Raw genomic sequence first — 21598 nt, 5'->3', positions numbered from 1 at the left:
AAGGAAAGATCACATCTCCTCATAAAGATTTTTGTTTGGTGCTCACCTGCTATTCCTCCTTTCCCATTCAATTTTTTCCCAACCAAAATAAGAGTGCATTGATTGTGAGCATATTGCCATCCTTCGTGTGTGGAAAACATGTCAAAACAAAAGCAAGATATCTGCAAAGGGTAATATTAACAATGTCTCTCTGCCTCAGAGGATCCTAGAGAAATTCATTAATTTATTTGCAAGATGTTCTGACTGGACTAAGGATCCTGTAATTAAATTCCACTTACTCATTGTCAATGCCTTTATGTGCTCTTAGTAAGAAAACAAAGGAAAACATAAACATGCAAAGGTACTCAATTTCAAATAAGACACACAAGGGACTCCTGTGCTCACGGAGATGATTCTTTTTTCTCCGGCTTTCATTGCCCAGATTACTTTCACAGATGTGTGGCATTTCATAAACTGCATCTCGGTAACTACAGGGATGTGGGATTTCTGGAGACAGCACAAGGTGACATGTACCATCCTATCCTCCCTGCCTTTGTAACGCCTCCTTAATGGATGACTGCCTGCCACCATGCCACCCTGGCAGGACACTGCCTCATCCCCCAGCTGCAGGAGACTTCCACCGTGCTCTATCTCGCTCTGGCAGACCCTTAGCTCAGAAGGGCTCTGAAAATTAATTACTGGAGTTTCATCATCAAGAAGTTTGCGGAGACAAGGGCAGGGGGAGCACAGCCCCCATCTCAAGGCTAGGAAGAAGCATTACACAAGCAAGGGGGGAGGAAAGTCTGATAGCAAGATCCTGGGACTCTCTGCATGCAGCAGGGGATGTGTTTCTGGGACCACAAGTACACCTGAACAACCAGAGAACTGGTCCATCAAGCCATTAAAGAGAAGCACAGGGATAGAAGATACAACATGTTGGTCACTAATCTGAAGAACTTTCATTTTAGCAGAGCTGCTGAGGTAAAATCTTAAGATGACTGTTAATGAAATAATTACCTATGATTATCATCACCATTGACCCCTGTGTGAATCTGCATTTCTGTGAAGTCAGGATCAAAACAATTTTATTTTTTTTTATCAGAAGAAAGAAATTTTTACTACTGCTTTCACATAGAACAGTGCAAGGTTACCTGCAAACTTTAAGTGGGAAGCACTATGGAAAAATGAGATCTGTGGAAGGTGCTAATTGGGCTGATCTTTACAGCATTTGAAGGAGTTAAACAGTCTGCAATTTAAAACCAAACTAATTTTTTTTAATGTTTCAGGGGAAAAGGTGAAGGAACACACCACAAAGCACAGCCCTTTCATGGCAAGTCCAGAGAAGCACAGGGCTTGAACTTCTTTGATTCATTTTCTTATAAGAAATTCATGTTTACACAAAAACTATCTCTTAGTGGCTCTATGCTGGGTATTGCTGTACCTACTGCTGCAATTCTGACTGGACAAGGAGCTAGAAGAGTACTATTTTCCAACCTGATTGAAAGAAATAATCTCAGAAGAGTACTCCTTGTCCTAACAGCCATGCAAGGAAAATGTGTATGTTGACATAGAGGAACAGAGAGAGTCAGATCATCAGCTCTGGTAAAATCAGAAAGAAGCACAATGGAATCTATTAATGCTACTCACAAGCAATAGGGACTGTAACATAAAACTGAAGAAACATAAAAAGCTTGATTATCCACAGAGATTATAGCAAGTTAATCAGAAATAACAGCAGCAGGGGACTTCCTATGCCAAGAACAGACTTCACTTTCTTGAATATCATACTTACAATAAACTATTCTGGACAATAAGCTGCAACATGAGCATGAGGGGTCTGGAGAATTAGAGAGCAGTCCCATTTTAGTTTTTGAGTTAGTTTTGGTTCAGAAAGAAAGATAACAGAAAGGGATACACCTCTCAGTGGGTGTTCACACGGAGGATACCCACTGACAAGCAAATCTCTAGGTGCTGAGTACTGCTCTTGCTAGCACAGGGCAACACTGAGGCACTGCCTGTGATGCTGCCATCAAGAAAAGGTCCTCACATCCATGAAGAAAACCTGACACAGACCTACAGCCAAAAAGCACAGCCAGCAGTAGGTACTTCTTGCAAGGATGACAGTAGTACTTCGACCAAACACAAGGAAAGATTCAAGCTCAGAGGCTGAAGGGGCACCTGGTGGTGCTGCTTGACAAGAATGTCAATGATTGCATCCTGACGTGGTTTCACCCCATCCAGCAGCCAAGCCCCACACAGCTGCTTGCTCACTGCCATGCCAGCAGGATCAGGGAGAGAGTCAGAAGGGCAAAAGCTGGAAAACTCACAGGCTGGGATGAAAGCAGTTTAATAGGGAAAGCAAAAGCTGTACACACCAGCAAAGCTAAACAAGGGATTAATTCACTGTTTCCCATGGGCAGGCAGGTGTTCAGCCATCTCCAGGAGAGCAGGGCCCCCCATAATGGTGACATGACAAGACATCATCACTTCAAATGTCCCCCTGTTCCTCTCCATTCCCTCAATTTAATATAATTATTATTTATGTCATGTACATGACGTCATATGGTCTGGAATATCCCTTTGGTACATTGGTGTCACCTGTCCCAGCTGTGTCTCCTCCCAGCCTCCCATGCACTCCCAACTTCTATGCCAGCGTGGCAGCAAGAAGAGCAGCAAAGGCCTTGGCTCTGTGTAACCCTGCTCAGCAAAAACAAAAACATCTCTGTATTATCAACCCTGTGTTCAGCACAAATCCAAAATTCAGCCCCATACTGTGAAGAAATTTAACTCTACCCCAGCCAAAATCAGCTGACTTCTCCAGTCTTCTGCTTTGTAAAGTAAGAAAAAAGTCATGAGGATTTGGGATTTTTTTTTTTAATTTAAAAAAAAAAAAAAAGATTTGGGCATTTTTCCTTCAAAGCAGCACAAACTTAAAACTTCATGGCTGCTCTGCATATGTGTGTGTGCATGCTGGGCCAGTGTGTGCATGCTGGGCCATGAGAAGCAAAATGTGTTAGGAAACCAGAATAGTAAATTGTAATTTAATTTACCCTACCCAATGTAGAAAAGGGACCTAGCTGTTTCTTCACAGCTTATGCAATCTTTCCCATTGAACACTACCTCACAGGTCATACACCTCCTTTCCAAACATAACACTGCCTCATAATAAAACTTAGGAAAACATATTGAAAGGTCAAAATAACAGTAACAAGTTATAAAACTATTTTACTTATTCAAGGTTTCTATTTCCAATATCCTCTCTTTAATCTTACACTTTCAATATTTGCATACACTTTTGCAAACTTTATTAGGGTGATATTTTGAGTTTGGGTGGACAGCGTTAAAGTGTTAATCCCTGAATGCATTTAAACACCCCCAACCAGACTGTGTAACTAAAATATTTAATGTCTCTGTGTGTCTCTCTCTCTCCACTTTCTTGTGAGCAGTTTTCCTTAAACTAATCCTGAATGCCCTAGCCGAAGCTCACTTTTCTGTTGAGATGTTCTGCCAGCATCAGTTGATATTTTAGCCTCATCAGAGAGGGTCTAAGCTGGGGTTGGTCCAGATAATGGAAAGCTCAGCAGATCAAGCAGTCTCACCCTCCCAACATGAAATATTCTTTCCAATGGAAACCAGATCATGGAGAGCAAAAAGGGAGTTACCTGTGTTCAGGCACTGTCCTCACTAATTTGAGACATTGTCTGGTGTCCTGCCATCAAACACAAATTAAAATTCCTTCTCATGATCCAACTTCTGGGAGGTGATCACAGACACTCATGGAAGTTGCACCAAAGGAAGTTTCCAATTTATTATTTTGAAAAATGTGCCTTTAAGCAATTTTCCCAAAAGCATAAATGAGGCTAATGGATAGCTAGAAATGGGATTTTGGTCTTCTAAAGAAAGGCATAAAACCCACCCTAGACTTCAGTTCTTCAGCACCACTCACTCTCTTGAGACTCAGAGCTCATGGTTGAGTATGAATCCCAGTTCTGGCTTCAGGAGTTGCTGCTGATCTGTGGGGATGCTGCATTTGTTGTGTGCAATATTCACAGAGCACATGTGTTTCTCTAACTGCTTATCACCTGGTTCCACACTGTTTGTCAGCACCTCTGTCCCTGGCTACCTCCTGCCATAACAGAGCAAGCAGAGTAGAATATACATCTTTCAGTCCCCTGCAGCAGCTCAGGCTCCATCGCTGATGTATTGAGAGAGGTCAGGATTGCCCCAAGGGTCCCGACTTGTCCCACCTCTCGGGCAAATTGCTCCCAAAAAACAAGTGATAGAACATGACTGGGGCTAGAATGTAGGAGGAAAATGGCAGCAGAGTTTTATACTTCCATACATTTTACTATGACAATATCTGAGGGGAGGGGGCAGATTACAGCCTCAGACTGCTTTAGGTTAATCCTCACTGGAGCTTGGTACAGCAATGTTACCTTGTGCTGGGGAAGGTTATGAATGGCACATTGACAGCTTAGCTAAGAGGCAGGTGTAAAATGAATTTGTGCTAACATGATTGTGTGCTGTCTCTTCCTTCACATCTGAACAATATTTCTTGTGGTATCACGTGAAATGATGGTGTCTTAATTGAATCTAAAAGCTCTGAGTCCTTGATGGATCCTGAGGCTTCTGTGACAACAAAATTGGGTAATGATTCCAATATGAATGAAAAATTTCAAATACTAAAGCTTCTACTACAATTTCTCTGTTCTTACCTGTCTCTCTTATCCCAGTTTTAAAGCTTTTTCTGACTCTGGCAAGGAATGCAAAGCCCTACAGGATTTTTGCTTCAGTCTTCAAACTTGTGTGGCTGTCGTAAATTGAGAGTGTTGGTGGAAAAGAAGGATGGTTGATTTTCTGAGCACTACACCAGCTGCTGCATATCCTGTCCTATATCCTCCTGCTCTGCCTGAGCTACAAGTGGAGTTACACATATGCTTCGGCTGTGGCTCCTGCATCTTCAATGAAACAACTAACGCTTTCAATTGCGCACATTCGGGATGCAAATTGAACTTCAGTAGCTCCAGCTTACTCTCTTGGACTACAGGCTTAACCACAGCGATGTTACCACAGGAAACCTTTGCACCTTTGCATACAGTACATTACTTTTATCTGCAGGAGTAAAGGAAGTCACAGTTTCCCCCGCACATCCGCCGTGCTTCGTCTGCTCTCATCAGCGCTTCAGTGCATGGAACACAACGATTTATTCTCATCAAAGGGGACCAGGGTCCGGGCTGAGGTGCTCCTGGAGGCATCCCGCTGTCCCGTGGCACCGGCAGGCGGTGGCAGCCCGAGGCAGAGGAAGATGAAGATGCTGAGGGTCTGCCTGGGCACCAGAGGAAGCTCGCACAGCACGGCTGGCTGCTCACCGGCAGCGCCTCCGGTCACTCCACAGCTCAGAATTTCCCCGCCCCCATGTCTCCTTAGCACAAACAAGGCCCTGTCACCTGTGTTTAGGAAGAAGAGAAAGACCGGGAAGAGATGGAGCCTCGCAGATTGCTCCCCAGAGACTGCGCCTCGCCTCGGCATCCGCTGCACGCTTCGGACGTGATGGATGGAGGGCTCGGTGCTGGGAGACCGGATGAATCACATTTTCCATGTTCAGCTGTAATCTGTGTAATTTCTTTATCACAGGGCAAAATGCATTAAAGCCAGGTGGCTGCAGCGCTCTGTGGGCTGCACTCTGGTTTCCTCTGCCATCAGGACACGGCGCCGTCCAGCTTGTGCCATCCCCAGCGTTCTTCAGAGCACTCACCTCCTGGCAGCTGTTCTTCTTCTTTCCTTCTGGTGCAGAAGGGCTCAGGGATGCTGAGGGATGACAACTCCTGCTCAGTCACTCACCTTTGTGCCCCGGTAACACAAATCAGCTTGGAAAAGCTCACAGAGAGCATTAGCAAAGTGCTTCTCTCATCTGTAGCCCTGGAGCATATTTAGCTTCTCCTCACCTTGCCTTTCCTTTAGGAGGTTTGGTTCCTCCTGCTGAACATTGCTGCAGAAGGAGATGGACCATGTAAACGGGGAGCTGGAGCTGTGTGATGTTCCCTGCTCAGCTACTCCTACCTGTTTTGGCTGTGGAGGCAAGTCGTGCCTGTACCCCTGAACCAAGCACGGAGCTTCCGCTCCTGAGCACATTGCCAGGAAATGCTGTGTGCGCCTGTCAGCCTCAGCAGGGCCCAGAATAGCTGTGCTCCCTGCCTGCCCCAGATCTTCACCACCCGTGTGGATTTGCTTTTTTCATTCTGTCACAGCCATCACATGAGCTGCCCAACTTAAAGCTAATTTCTTCGTCATCTCTCTATCTACCAGATATAATGTCACACTGGTCACTGTGCCTGTCCTTGTCACGGGGTCCTGGTTTTGACTCTCTAGTTACACCTCCACCGTAAACACTGCTGTGTCATGGCTCTTCTCCTGGGGTTTTTCCACACTGTCGAACTATCCCTGTGGTTATGTTGCATGATGCAGGCTAATACCCCACAGCACTGTCTCAGATTGTGCCCAGGACCAGTTTTGGGCTAGCAGGGACAGGTGCCATCCTTAACAGACAGGGTGGGTGCAGTTACCCTGACCGGGAGGGTAAAATGTACCACTCTAAGAGCAAAGCCCGTGCTGTGTCCCAGTGATGACAAACAGTCCATTTTATGGATGGGGATAAGAGCAGGAGAGCCAAACTTCTTTCTCTGTAGAGTTACCACCCTCTGACTGTCATGGGATGCAGACCTCTAGGTGGGCTTCACCTCACAAGCCTTTGGCTGTTGAAATCTAATCATCCACCAGTTTCCCTCTTAGTGAAGGAACAGAAACAGGAACCTCTAATGGGCAACCTAAAATAGATGGGGTGAGTCACCAACAGGAGACATCTGTTACTATCCACTAATTAAAGATGGAGCCAAGAGAACCAACTCAGACAACTTTCTTCAACCAGCTAAGCTTGGGTGACATGAATCTTCCTTTATGTGGTTTTGCCTCTACCTAGCCTACTGAGCCCTAGGACAAGGCATTGCCATATGCATGTTTAACAGGTACACTTGTGCAAACGTATGAATGCAGAGTTTCCTATGGCTTTTTGAACTGATCATTCCTGATTTTCCAGTAATTATCTCTGCAGAATTAACATTCTGAACATTTGCTTTCCAGAGGAATATATGTCATGCCATGCAATCTGTAATGTGCAAAATTCTAGATTCACATAATAAATTAATTTCAGATATATTTTTAACCAATATATTTTTTCCCTGATTATACCACATAGCTGAAGGAAAATACACACTTCTGTTCATCAGATCCCACAGCTCAAGCAGCAATGTAACAGTAGTAGTGACTCTGACCACCATATGTAACAATATCTTAGCAGCACCATCATTTTATACCCACTGAAGGTGGCATTTATAACAGCAGGAATAAGTGAGAAGCTAAAAAGTGGTTCTGCCTGAGTCCTGCTCTTTTCCACTTATCCATTGCTGCAGCAGGGATGGGGCAGGAGTGCCAAAAGAAAGCATGTTTGCTTCTCCAAAATACTGGTATGACAATTCTCTTTGAAACAGGGAATAAAACTCATTTTCCTCTTGTCTCCATGTGCTCACAAGTGTGTGAATAAATATGAGCTGACACAGGATTTGTATGAGTGCCATACTGCGAAGCCCCACTTTATTTTGCACCGCCAAGCTTTTGGCACATCTCATGAGGAAAGGAACGGTTCACAAACCATGCAAGTCTCCCTAAAACACACATCATAAAACCTGTGGCGTGTTCCTAGCCACTGTACATGCTGTTTGTTCCACTTACGCCCTTCCAGTGCTAGTCTTTGCCTTTCAGAATCCTCTGATTTCCCCCCTCTCATTGAATAGCATTAGTTACTATGGAAACTGATCGGGGGATATGGAACTTGGTGACATCCACATGGAAAGGATGCTTCCCAGGAACCTAAATATCGACTGGATGGTTGTATGCCAATACTGCATATGGCTTAGATTTTGTAAAAACCCACAGAAGGTCACTGAGGGAAAAGAGGTATCAGCTGAGGTTATGATGAAAGAAACCCCAAATCCACCCACTGGTATGTTTGGCAGTCCCATGACCTTCCTGGTGACACAGCCCTGTGACTCAGAGGGAGAAGAACCAGAGACAGGCTGTGCTGGGCCACAGGACTGTGGATTCCTCCCCAGGAACTGCTCTGTATTGAGAGAAACACACAAGGTCACTACAGCTTTTGTGGTGAGCTTTAATGATTCTTACCAGAGAACTGTTAGCTAAAGTTAAAAGTAATTAAAGAAAACAAGATGCCATACTGACCACACCAAAAATATTTGTGACCTAGCTGTTTCAGAGAGGTCCTTTCTCATAACACAGAAATTCACCTATTGCAAAAATCCCTTTGTGAAGATACTCTTGGCTGGGTAGTACTTTGCTGTGTCACTACAAGGAGAAAAACTTCTTAGAGGGATTGGGCCCACGGGAAAACAGCTGCAAGGAAGAGAAGAGAAGAGGGCCCTGCTCCCAAGTGGGCAGCACCCAGCAGAGGACTAGGAGCAGGCAGGTACCAAGCCCTTTGTAGGTGTCCTCCTGCACTTCACTGGAAATGAGCAGCCCCACCTTACCAAGTGGAAATGCCTTTTGGTCTCACTGCTCATTAAAAGCTGTTTTCTGTTCTTGCTAATAAACTTACTAAATATCTTCTCCCTCCTGCCTGACCTCCAGAGGCCAGGCAGAGGCAGCGTGGGGAGGACAGCCCCCTTTCCTTCTGGGCAGAGGGAAACCTGTGGGGCAGGCAGGAGGGAGGTGGCAGCAGGGCTGAAGACTGGGATGAGAGGACTGAACACAGCATGATCTCAGCCCAGATTTATGGATTCCCAGCCCGTGTTTTTGATAAAAATGTGAATTCTTTTCTAGAACAGAAAGGCTGAGTTGGGGCATCATGCTGCCACCAAAGGTGGATATTTTAGAGCAGCAGTTGTTCATGTAGATTTTTTTACTGTGTTTCTAGATGAGTAGGAGACATTTCCAAGCATCTCCCAGTGTTTATCAGCACAAGTCACTGCCAGGGCAAATGCTGCCAAGTGAGTATTGTAGGGGGATAAAATCCTTAGAATGGAGGGACTGCTTGACTTGCTTTGGGTTGGGTTGGTTTTTTATTTATTATGAAATGCCAGAATAAATTTCAAGCTCCTCTTGAAAGATTAAAATAAAAGAAAAAGACATTCAGTACTTTTTGGAGGTTGGTGCCTTTGCAGCAGTAGCAGACCTAGGATGGGCAGTAAGGTAAAGAGGTAAACATTGCATACTTTAAGTGGAACTATCCTCAAAAACAACCAAGTAATTTAACACCTTGCACTGTGCTGTCACATTTTTGTTTAGCAGCTACTTGAAAAGTCATCGTGTCCCATTTTTAGATGGCCACCTCCCTGTTCACACTGATCTGTGTAACAAGCACACAAATGCCCATTTATATTTAAAGGGGGATTTTTGCAGAACCCTAGAAATTTCAGTGGGACAGATTTTAGGCTGAATACTGACAAGTACATAAAGATGAGTTTTGCACAGTTTCCCTAAACTTTCAGGACCTGTTCTCTCTTGTCAGGCATCCCTCTGGCACTGTCCCCATCCTCCACTTCTCTACTCTCTCAGGGCATCAGCAGAACACAGGCTACCCTAGAGAGGGGAGTGGCTCTAACACACTCCCCTGTCATTTCCCAGGGCATCAATTGTAGGGATTTTCCAGAGAGCTTTTTTAGATCCACATGTTGTTTGTTCAGCCAGCCCCACAGAAACATATAAACCTGTTTTACTTGAAAAGGGAAAGCAGGCAAGCCTCTCTGTGCAATTACATTGAGCTGTCTGTCTGCTTTCAGCCAAGAAAGAGCTGCCAACCATGTTGAAGGAACAATTTACCTGGCTGACATCTGAAGAGGAGCAGAGTGAGTCCCCTAAATGAAACTTTCTCTTCAGCCTCAGGAAAAAAAAAACAACCAATCCATTCTATTCCCATGGTTTTGGCTGATCCCCTCTGAGTCTGTGTGAGGCATGATGGCTATGAAGTGTTCTTACTTGAAATAAACTGGCTGACCCATCCCTAATCAAAACCAGTATTTAAAATGCGACAGAGGAGCAGCTGTCCAAAAATTAACAACAAGCTGATGACCCAGATGTAGAAATTAACTGCCAAAAACTCGGGTTCTAAAATACATGTATTCAAAATTAACATTAAATAAATATTGCTAGATACCAATAAATAAGCTACAGAAATAGGCTCAATCTACTTCTGGCATTGTAGGAATCTTGTGTGCTACACACATTTTAAAAAAACCACATAGAAGTGAAGCAATAGCTAAAAAAAACCAGCAAAAATTGCACTTGATGGGAAATCAACTGGCTGAAATCCATGCTGGTCAGAAAGAGAATGACTACATGTTATAATAAGTTGTGCTGAGGAATAATTGAGTGGAGAAACGGAAAGAAAACTGAGCAGCAACCCCTCCCTGTCTTTTCTTACAAGAAGATGTCTCAAAATTTAGTGACACTTCGAGATGGTAAAAAGTAGCTTCAAAGCAATCAGCAGGAGAGCTGACACCCCAGAGCTGCAGAGTTCCAGACAGAGTGGAAAAAATGATGCTAAATCTGATTGCTAACATAGTCTGTCCCTATACAAGTAGTGCCACAGGAAAAGGCAGTGGAAATTCCAGAGCCAAGACTTGCAATAAGGTCAGAAATGAAAAGCAAGACAGGAAAAAGATTAACAGAAGGGCAGCACCATCCTCTGCTCACCTGCATCAACCAGCAAGACCTCTCCCTTATTTGCATTTGTTTTTGCATACTGATGTGAGCTCCAGACTTGGAGCCAAGGGACTGAATTTTTATTAGGCTGTCAAAGCACAGACAGCAGCAGCACAGCAGAGCTCACACAGCCTCAGCCGAGCTGAGCGGGACCACGGCTGCTCTCTATAAATACACGTGCGGTAAGCGCCAGGGGAGGGGAGAGCTATTCCTGAGGGGAGAGACTTCCCAAGGAGAACAAATGGCTGGAAAGGGAGGGCAAAAGCCCTGCCTGCAGAGGGGACAGGCTCCGCCACTGTGACCGCCCTGTCGGGCATTGCCTGGACTCAGGCAATCCATTGGGAGCAGCAGGAGGGCTGCAGAGTGCCCGGTGCAGGGACGGGCACAGAAGCAATGCAAAGCCCATGGGCTTGCCAAGGTGTGCTCACAGGACTCAGGGCAGCATCCCTCTGCATGCCAGGGACACCAAGGATCCCAGCACAGGGCACTGTCACACACTGGCACCCTGTGCCTCTCCAGCAGCATCCATGTCTCAGGTCCGTGTGGGACACCCACACATCCAGTACAACTATCCTAAAGCCCAGATTTCAAAACAGTGGATGGGATGTCTTTGTGCTGCCAGCAGCAGTGACTGTGAAATGAATACTAAAAATTAAATAAACACTAAAAAATGCTCAGGGAAGAACTGCAGTGTAATTCTTCACTGCTGGTGTTCAGAAACACTGAGCACACAGCCGGACAAAGGCTCTGCTTGGACAGTGAATTATCAGACTTGAATAATCTCCATGTTTCTCTTTCGAGGACAGACACAGAGCAGAAGAACAGTGAAAGAAGGAAAGCTCCACCATAAAGGGTGGCAAAGAAAGTAACAAATGGGACATGTGACAGGGGGGACCCTAATGTGCCTTTAGCCCAGGGCTCTGGAGAGGCGGAATGGTGCAGGATGGAGCCTTGGCAGGGAACCATGCATCCCTTCTGCTCCACCAGCTCATCCCTGGGCTGCAGGGTGTGCTGGCCTGTCATGCTCTCAGCCCTGCTGCTGGACCCCAACAGGAGGGCAAATTGGTGGCCACAGACCCACAGTCCTCATGCAGGGCAGTCCCCAAGTACCTGGCTGCAGCACAGGGTTTTCTGTCATCAGTGCTAGGTGGTTATCATTACCTTTAAAAGGCTACTGTCAGCTCAGAGACAGCCCACTTCTTTTTTTCTCTTTTCTTTATTTTTTACCAGAACTTGAAGTAAATAGAACAGGTTTGAAAGGTTTGCTGGGGAGGGGGCTCTGTTCCAGTAAAAACAGCTGGTTCAGATAAATAAATATTACCTTACTATGTAGTAGCCACACCACAAGCAAGACAGCACTAGGCACCTAACAGCTAAACTACCGAAATTAAAAACTGCATTTAATTCCCCAAGCTAAGAAACAAACATGGAATGTAAAGGAAGTTGTTGTTTTGGGGTTTTTTAACTCATCTCAAACATAATAAGTACTGGTATTTCTGGCAGCACTAGTAAAGAAATATGTGTTTAAAATATAAATTTTCAATACTGAAAAGCAAGGTTGTAGACTGTAGAGTATAAAAGTTTCCCAAAAAAAATCTTCCTTTTTGAAACTAAAAGATATCAGAATAAATGTGATAAACATTGGACTCTTGAGGCCTTGTATGAAGTATTTGTGCAGAGCAGGGAAAAAATTCTGTGAGAAATAATGATCTCTAGGTTGAGTCCTTATGTTGGTTTCTGTCCAAATTTACTTAATTGTCAAGATCATATCAGGGGGCAGGTCTGTGGCTTGCAATCATGGCTTAGCAGCAGCAGGATTGCAAGATGCAAAATCAAGCTGCCACCAGACCTATCTTAGTTCCCACTGCATTTCACCTTAATGGTTTAATCACATTCTGACTGTACGATCCTGTCATGTAGGATTAGAGCCCCTCAGAAGGGTGATTTGGAGACCTCCAGCACTGAAGGTGTTCAAACAAGAAAATAAATGGTCCTTGTTTGTTGTGGATTTGATATTTGGTATCCATCTGCTTTCCTGACAAGACCATCAATGGCATAGTTTGCAAAATGCATAGTTTTATTATGCCTGCCTGGAAATTACCTCACTTAAAAAGTCTGTTTCAGCTGATTGGTTTGAAGTACTGCACACTGCAAAAATACTCGTCTTCAACCTAGAGCAAACCAAGTTTATCAGCCTCCTTGTCTGACTTCCTTCATCCCATATCAAAGCCCTTCACTTCTCTGGTGATGCTTTCAAATAAACATAAGAGGCTTTTCCTAAATGTGGGATTTATTCAGCAGGTCACACTGGGATCTCCTTCATAAGATAAACCATACTGTAGAGGAGATGGCAAAGAGACAAGAGCTAAATGGCTTTCCAGCTGGGGGTATGAGATGATACAACTTTAGAAAATGCTGCTGGACTGAAGGAGAGCTCGGTGAACACCAGCCCAGTTCACCCAGACAGCAAATCTGTGTAAGCGAGGTCTGCAACTGGCTGGGAGGGGGTTTGCTGCAACTCACAGCAGAAACCAGCTGTTCCCCTCAAATTTTGGCAATCTCACCGATTCCTTCTCAGCATGCTGCCTTCTGAAGCTCTGTCTACCAGAGTTTTGAGGAAAAGCCTCAGAGCCGGCCCCTCAATGAAGTTCACCCGGAATCAGCCTTGGCCAGGGTAATTTGAAAAGCTGAGCCAAGCTGTCAGCTTCCTGTGCCTTCTAACCTACCTCCCTCCTCTGTCACCCCTCAGGACAGTGATGTTTATTGTCACAGCTGATTTTGATGGCAGTGTTGGGACTTGTTTTCTTTCTTTTAGTTGAGTGCTGCAGAGGTCCTGCTGGGAGTGATAAACATCCCCATCCATTCACAGAGATCAAAGCCCACCCTGAGGTGATATTTTGGGAGTGCAAACCAGCAACTTCAATGGAAAATTGACCAGAAAAAAACATTTCTGAGCAGCACTGCTGATTCCAAATAGGTAGAGAGGAGTTCAGCTGTGTTAAAATTATCCCAAGAAAACAGCATAATAAATAATTTAAAGGGAAGAGTAGTCCCATATCCCTGGTATCTGCCTTGCAGTGGAGAGCTTGGCATTGATGTCCCACTCCTGTCCCACTGTGTCCAAACGGATCCGGAGTTACCAATGCTCATAAGGGGATTTTTAAATCTGCAACCAGTGTGCATTCAAGGACCACCTTGGCTCCATCACCCCAGGGCAGAGACATTGTGCATGTTCCGTGGGACTGTGCCACGTGTGGGCTCCCCATCCCCAGCAGCCAGCTTGCCCAGGCAGCTGGGGGAGAGCTGAGCTGTCACACACCTGTGCTGGGAAATAAAACACTGCTCTGGCACAGATGTGCCCACCCCTGCACCCACAGGGCCCAGTCCAGGGCTGGGGCCTCTCAGCACTCTGCCAGGGGAGTGTGGGTGCCAAGGGGTACTGCTCCAATGTGCTTTGGATGGGGACTCACATTTGGATAGCAGGGAAATTCACCCACCCCCACCAGTCGGCCCCAGCATCAGTCAATGCTGCCTTGTTTCACTCATTTGCAAGTAAAGCCAAAGAGCAGCTAGGGGTCAATCCTGCCTTCCAGACACTTCCTCAAAACTTGCACGAAGAGCTATGGAGTTACAGCTGTAAATATACAGCAGTATATTATTGTATATTAGTTTTAAGATTCTCTTGTCCCTCTCATAGGAGAGTGGCAGTCCTTCATTTTAATAGGAGGGAGAAATTCACATTCCTGAACAAGGACTATTGGACCTCTCCCAGTGACTGTTCCTACCATGTGATCTAAAATTCCTGTTTTCCTTTCTCCAAGCTTGCAGCAAACAAAAGCATTTGTTTGGGGGGAAACTTGTCTAGAATTATGCAGTTCTAAACAGAGTCCCATGGAGAAGAGAGAGGAAGAAAACATGGCTTAGGTAGGAGAGGTGGAAGGCTGGAAGGTTTACCCCAGACTTTCACAAGAGGTTATGAACATGAAAAGATGTACACAGCCCTGCAAGAAGTTTAGCAGCTCCATTATGGATGGGCTCCTTCTAGCTCATCTCTTGCCTCATGGGCAGCCATGATCTAAATATAAATCCCAGGTACGGCTGCATGAGGAATACACTGCCCATTTTTTAGCAGCACCAAGCCTGTGTCAGTGCACACAAACCTAGAGAGGGAGTAAAAGGCAATGGAAGTCATGCCTGTGTGTGACTGAGTGGAATAGCAAGATGAGGAATGCTGGAATGAGAGGTGACTCCACTGAGGTCACAAGGGCTCCTAACTGCCCCCAGCCGGCTCCAGCCTCAGACCTGGGAGGATCTGCGCATACATAAAAATAGGGTGTGGAAACAACCTTATCTTTTTAGCTGCTTTCCTGTTTTACATCTGCTGCCTGCTTTAAGCCACATCCCAGGGGCTGGGCAGGGTTAGTGCAGAGCAGTTATGCCAACTCATTCTTGACTCCCTGATGGGAGAATCCCCTCCCTTACTTTTTGTGGTGCCCAAGTGCTGCCAAAGGATCACCACAGGGCTTAGCACAGAGCTCATGTTGCTGTCTCACTGTATATTGTACTGTGCTGTTATTCCTTCACTTTTCTGCCTAAGCAACAACTGCAGTAACTTTCCATCTCCAGGCTAATTCCCCAATTAATCCAAGCAGGGATTTCCATGAGGTGGCACACACCTGTATCTGGCCATATTTTCTTTGTCTGCCTTACTTAGTGCAGGCAAGAGAAGGGAAAGTCTGACCAGTGTGTAAATCTACCCCAGAATTTTCTATCAGCTGGCAGCCAGCAGACAGGCTCTGGGTAAGGTGTCCAGATGTGTCACTGCCAAACTGCCTGGTGCCAGAGAAATATCCCCTGTCATAGCAGGCTTTTTTACACTTCTCTCCACAGATCAAAATCCCTGTAGCCAAACTAATGTTGTTTGCCTCGTAACTGTTTCCGCCAGAGGAAAGAAGAGTGGACCTGCCTGGGGACATCTGCTGTACACATCCACCTCAGGCAGAACAAAGGGAGCTGCAAGCAGAGAGCCTGCAGCCCAAGACTGGCTGCCAGAGTAACAAGCCATATATTTCCCAAGACATTTTCACCTTCCTCTCCTTTCAGGAGGCCTCCTTTGTCTCAAGTGTCCACATAACTATACAGACACGGTAGAGGACAACCTGGATTTTACACTATTGGTGCTAACCCTGGGAGAGATCTCCAGACACATCCCTCCTCATCATCAGCTTAACAGCCTCATCAGATTTACACTGAGTTTTTATGAGTCTCACTGCTAGTACCCCAGCTACAGTGGTCTTTTCTGTTTAAGGGTGCCATGGGATTCACATAAGGCTGAATTGCCTTGTATCCCACACAGTTAATGGGGAAAAACAACAAAGCCCACCTGAAGCCCACAAGAGGCACAGGCACTTGTGTGCACAAGCTGGTGGAAAAAAGCAGGAGAGGGACCAGTAGCATTGAGTAGTTCTGCTTTTGTTTTGTGTGTGTGATCCAGCTAGAGCATGAGCCTGGGATGACTCCCCTGAGGAAGGAGGGATCTCCCTGAGGAAGGGTTTCTAAAAGAAGCTTGGTTTCTGCAGCCAGCCACCACACAAAACTTGGCAACTTGCAACACAGACCCTTTTAAAGGCTTTTTTCCCCCCTTCTTTCCCTGCCCCTAGCACAGAATGTATATCATGCCCAGGACCCCAGAAAGCAATCAAGGCAGGAAAACAGTTTGACTAGGAAATCTTTCCAATGTCAACATCCTCTATCCCAGGGTCTTGCTTTCCGTGAAAATACGGACTTTGTGTGCACATTTGTGTGGACTGTGCTTAAAGGCAAAGACCCATCCTGTGGGTTAAATAAAAACTTAAAAATATTGTACCACCTAAAGAGATTGTGCTCCCTGAGTACTCCAGTGATGCATTTAGCAACATTTAACAACAAATTTATTTAGAATGAGCAAAACCTTGGGCATTTCAATACAGAGAAGTCCTGGGGCCACAGGAGTCTATACCAGACCTTATCCATCAAAACTGTAAAATGTTACTCCAGTCCTCAGCAAAAGTTGTGGAGTGATTTAGGGACTGCCAGGCTGTTCAGACTCCCAGGATCTGGGCTAGAACATCCATGGCTAAACAGATCCCTAAGGCTTTTATATCATCACCCTTAATTTCTACTGGATCAGGAAAGCCCTGGCTTGATCAGTGCTGTGACTTCTCCATGTATCCAGCCCAGCTGGGGCAGAGATGAGCAGCTGAAGCAGTGCATAAAGGCTGAAAATCAGGCTGGTGGTAGCTGATCCTGAAGAACGACCCAGCAGGATCTGCTGAGCTGCACCAGTCAGGGAACCGCTGGTTAGGGACTGCCACAGCATCCCTGTCTCTCTTCCATGCCTCATTCCTCCTCAGTCTCAAGGCTGATGAAAGGTAATCCTCGATGCAGAGCTACCCAAATTATGCTTCCTTTAGGGACACATATCCCTGCCAAAAGAATCCATAAACCAGGGACATTCATGACCACCATGCTGAAATATTGCCATCTCAATAGACATACTATTAATTCTGCAAGGCAGGAAGGCATGAGCATTTTGAGAATGCACAACACCAAGAAGCAGCTTACTTCATAAGACTGACACGCGTATTATTTTGAAGGAAGTCGTATCCATGACTAAAAATAAACCTATGCCATTTCCCTGCTTGAATTTCCTGTAGATCTTTAAAGAGTACAGAGACCTAACCAAGCCATTCTCTTTGAAGGAAACATTTGAGATCATTAGCAACTTGCCTGCTGGGGGGTTCTCAAATCCAGATGTCTTTGTGGTAAATTTGCACAGAGTGTTTGCTACCTATTTATCCCCTCATTTACAAACCACGTGCAGCTGGTGAAGTCAGCACTACACTGAGAGGCATGACTGGCGATTGCTATGCTTGCAATAGACAGACCTTGGATTAAAATGAGGTTTTGTTGTTAAGTGAAAAGCTAACTTCCAGGCACAGTTCTTAATTTAAAACATCTGAAAAATTAACATTCTCATTTGGGCAGTTTTCCAGGTCAGATGGTAGTGCCTGGATATTCTCTGGACAAACTATCTCATCCAGAATAAGCATTTATTTGACTTACTTCTCTAATGTATGTAAGTGAAGAATTATGTTGTTTTTATTAATCCTCCCAGAACAAGTTCATCATCCCTCATCACAGGTACTTGTTCCATTGCTGTGTTTGGCTTACCAAAAGCAGAGCATGTGTTACACCCTCTGACAGTCCCCACACACTTTGGCAGTTTCATATTTGGGTGACTCCAGTTGCTTTCATTTTGGATAATTTCTTGAATCCTTTCAGCACCTGTCATCTCTAGAGCTTAAATATGCTACTAGTCTGGGAGGGGGGCTTTGTGAGGTTTATTTTTTTGGTTTGGTTGATTTGGTCTTTCGGGTTTTGGGGTTTTTGGGGGGTTTTGTGGGTTCGTTTTGGTTTGTTTGATTTGTTTGGCTTGTTTGTTTGGGGTTTCTCCTACAAGTTAAAATCTCTTAACTCATTTATATTCCATCATTCCAAGCAGATTTAAAACACAAAGGGACTGCCCACACAGTGCATCCTACAGTGGGTCCCCACTCCTTTGGTTTGTTTTCCAGGCTCTCCTTATTACATCTTCAAATAGCTCCTCTGTTCATGGTCACTGTAAGCCTGAGCAGCCCTTTGAAGGAAGTGACTTGCACCTCAGCTTGGTGGAAACTTGGGCTTACCAGACTGAAGAGGATTACATGTGGTCTAATGGACTCCAGTAAGCCACACAGAAGAACTTTTATTAAAATAGATAAAATAACCTTGGTGTTCTATTTGGTGCTTGCTTCTAATGTCTCTGATGGAAAATATCCCCCCCTTCAAAAAAGTCAGAAATAAAAAAGTGAGGGTGTAAGAAAAATGAACTGCTAGGAAGAGTTGAAGTTGATTGGTCTAGCAGGAAAAAAAAAACTTAAGGAGAGACATTAAGAGCCTTTAAGGGAAAGACAGATGCAAAAAGGGAGAAATTATTCATATGTTCTTTGGAGATAGGACAAGTGTAATGTATTTTGATTGCACCAAGAGAGACTAAGGGTTGGTGCGAGAGACAGCTTCCTCCAGTGATAAGGACAGTAAACAGTGGAAAAGATTGCCTAGGGAGGTTGTGGAATATCCATCACTCTTGGCTTCTCAAAGCAAATGTGACAGATGTGAGTTGGAGTTATTCTGTAAGTGGATCTGCTTGGGCAAGGTTGTGGAAATTTATTCCTTGAGCATCTACCAGGCTCTTTTAATACTCGGATAATGTGCCCACAGAGAAGGATTAATATGTAAATGTGGGAAAAAAGCCTTTTGGCCACAGGTCTAGGGAAAGCAAGTATTCTTACAGTCTTCAAGAGTCCCCATCTGTTTTTGTGTTTGCATAAAGATTAATAGTAAAAAATTTTAGAAATATTAAGAAGAACGAAGATAAAAAGGTCCTTGGGATACAAGTGTGGGTACTGGAGTCATGTCAGTCTCAAGAGTTCTATCCATCCAGTGGTTTGTTTGGATAAAGTGAATATAATCCTGCAATGCATAATGATATGTGTGCTTAAAGGTCAGAGGGGATATTTGGGAAGGAGTCATTAAAGAACTATATTTTTGTTTTTGTATGAAGAAAGTCAATAGGCTGGGCCAACAAAATTTGTCCAAAGTTCAGAGCTTTGGAAGAGATCAAGGATATTTTTTTTAAGAAAAAACAATAAGAAGGGGGACACGACAAAAACCGTTCCAGAAGGAAACTGAAGTTTAATGAGCACATACAGAAAGGAAGAGAGAATTAAGCTGGCCATAAATGTTTCTGATGAAAATATTAGAGATCTGCTCACTGTGCATGTCATGGAGTCTCAGTTTGCCACGTTTCATACTGTGTACAAGGATTACAGGCGTCCAGGTGAGGGGGGAGGTTGCTGGGTTGTCCCTCTTCCCACGGAAGAAACAAGAAGAGTATGTGTTTCACAAAGCCAACAGGACCATCTTTCCAAATCCCAGTTAACTTCCTCTTCTCCTTAAATCTTCCAGTACTCTTATATAAGCCTCCTAAATCTTCTTCACAGTTACTTCAGTAAAATCCAAAACCACATCCATCATATTAAGGTGCCTTCCCCAATAGCAACTCATTAACTCTTCCAAATTCTGACTTCACTGACACAGTATTTAATGAACTGCTGAGATTCAAAGCAGAATTCAAATGATGGGGAAATTGAGGTCTAAAACAGCAAAGACATAAGATGACACATTTCCAGGAGCTTCACAGCCTTTATTTCTGTGAATATTCTCATCTGTGCTAGCATAAACTGGGAGCAGCTCCACTAAATGTGGCAAAAACCCCCAATAATTGCACATCAGCATAGTCCCACTGTGGCATCATGATCAGTCCTGAAAGTGCTCTCATGAATTACCATTTAGATCATACCTTTTTTGAAAGCCTTCAGCAATAATGGAGAAGAAAACAACCTCAATAAAAGCACCTCACTTATGCAGTTCTTATCACTGCATAATGACATTTGATAAAAAGAGAAAATCTATTTTATTTTTTGTTTATGAAGCTGATGTGCTTTCCAAATGCATACAACAAAGTCAAAATACTTAAAACAATAAAGCATTTCTAAGGTAAATGTTGTTAGTTTCAGGATATTGCATGAAAAGTAGATGAAAAAATGGCATTTGAGAGGTTATGGGTACATTAGAGACAAAGAAGAAAAAGACTGCTTAAAATGACATACAAGGTGTTTTGATAATCAAGATTTTCAAGCTATGGGAAGTGGACTTGTAACAGCAATTAATGCTTCCCTTTCCTTTCCAAATCGCTCAGACCTGTGACAAAGTTCATTCAGAAGCAAAAAATCCTCAGAGAACCCCCCTCTTTCCTGATACAAGTGTAAACTTTAAACTCACAAATTTCTAACTGGAACAGTCTGTACTTCTTTAAATAACTTTAAATTAGGAAACTTTTGATCATGATTTGAGGACCACTTAAGTCTCATAAACAATATGCAACTTAGTAATTTTTTTTCAGCTGAAAGGTTGGAGAGGACAGACTTTCCAACAACTGTTAATTTCTTAGATTTTTTTTTCCCTTGAAACAGAAAATCACATCTTTTCCATTCTGTACAAAGCAAAAGTATAATCCTCAAACATACCTAAAACATAGGCTAAATCTGCCAAGTTTGCATAACAAAAAAAAGGAGTGGGGGGGGGGGAGGAAGGAGCTGGGCAGAGTAGGAGAAAGAGAATTACTTTGGAGCTAAATGACAGCAGTTGGTGAAGATGAATGAAGAAATTTGAATTCTGTGTGTTTGTATTGTGTGGATCAATTTATGGAGCCTGAATGTCTTTGAATGCTCTTACTATGGATATGTGAATACTTTTGATCAAGAAAAACACCCTTGGTGAAGAATAAAGAAATTACTAGATTTCAATACTTCTAAACTCTGCATGAAAAGCCCATGCTGAATATGAACAAAAATCACCGATTCTTATAAACAAGTACAATTAGTCACAGTTATGTAAACATGAGTATATATTCAATTTGTAAGCTCATATTAAAAGGAAATACATTAAAAAACATTTTCAGAATAAGACATATTGTACTGAACAAAATCATAGCACAAACAGGGAACTTCTTTCCCAGGAGAAAGTCATTACAATAGAGGACCCTGGGGATGCCAGAATGGACTATATTGGACTGAGGGCTCACCACAGAGCCCCATTCCTCTTTCTTGGCCACTTGAGGATGCTAACACTGACGTCCTTTTCTCTGGCAGCAATTCCACTTGTGTAGAAGTGTGGATAGCTAATTCTATATATGCTTATTCTTGGG

This window comes from Zonotrichia leucophrys, chromosome 3 (genome assembly GCF_028769735.1).
Source record: "Zonotrichia leucophrys gambelii isolate GWCS_2022_RI chromosome 3, RI_Zleu_2.0, whole genome shotgun sequence".
Lineage (NCBI taxonomy): Eukaryota > Metazoa > Chordata > Aves > Passeriformes > Passerellidae > Zonotrichia > Zonotrichia leucophrys.
This window is presented reverse-complemented; position numbering follows the sequence as displayed.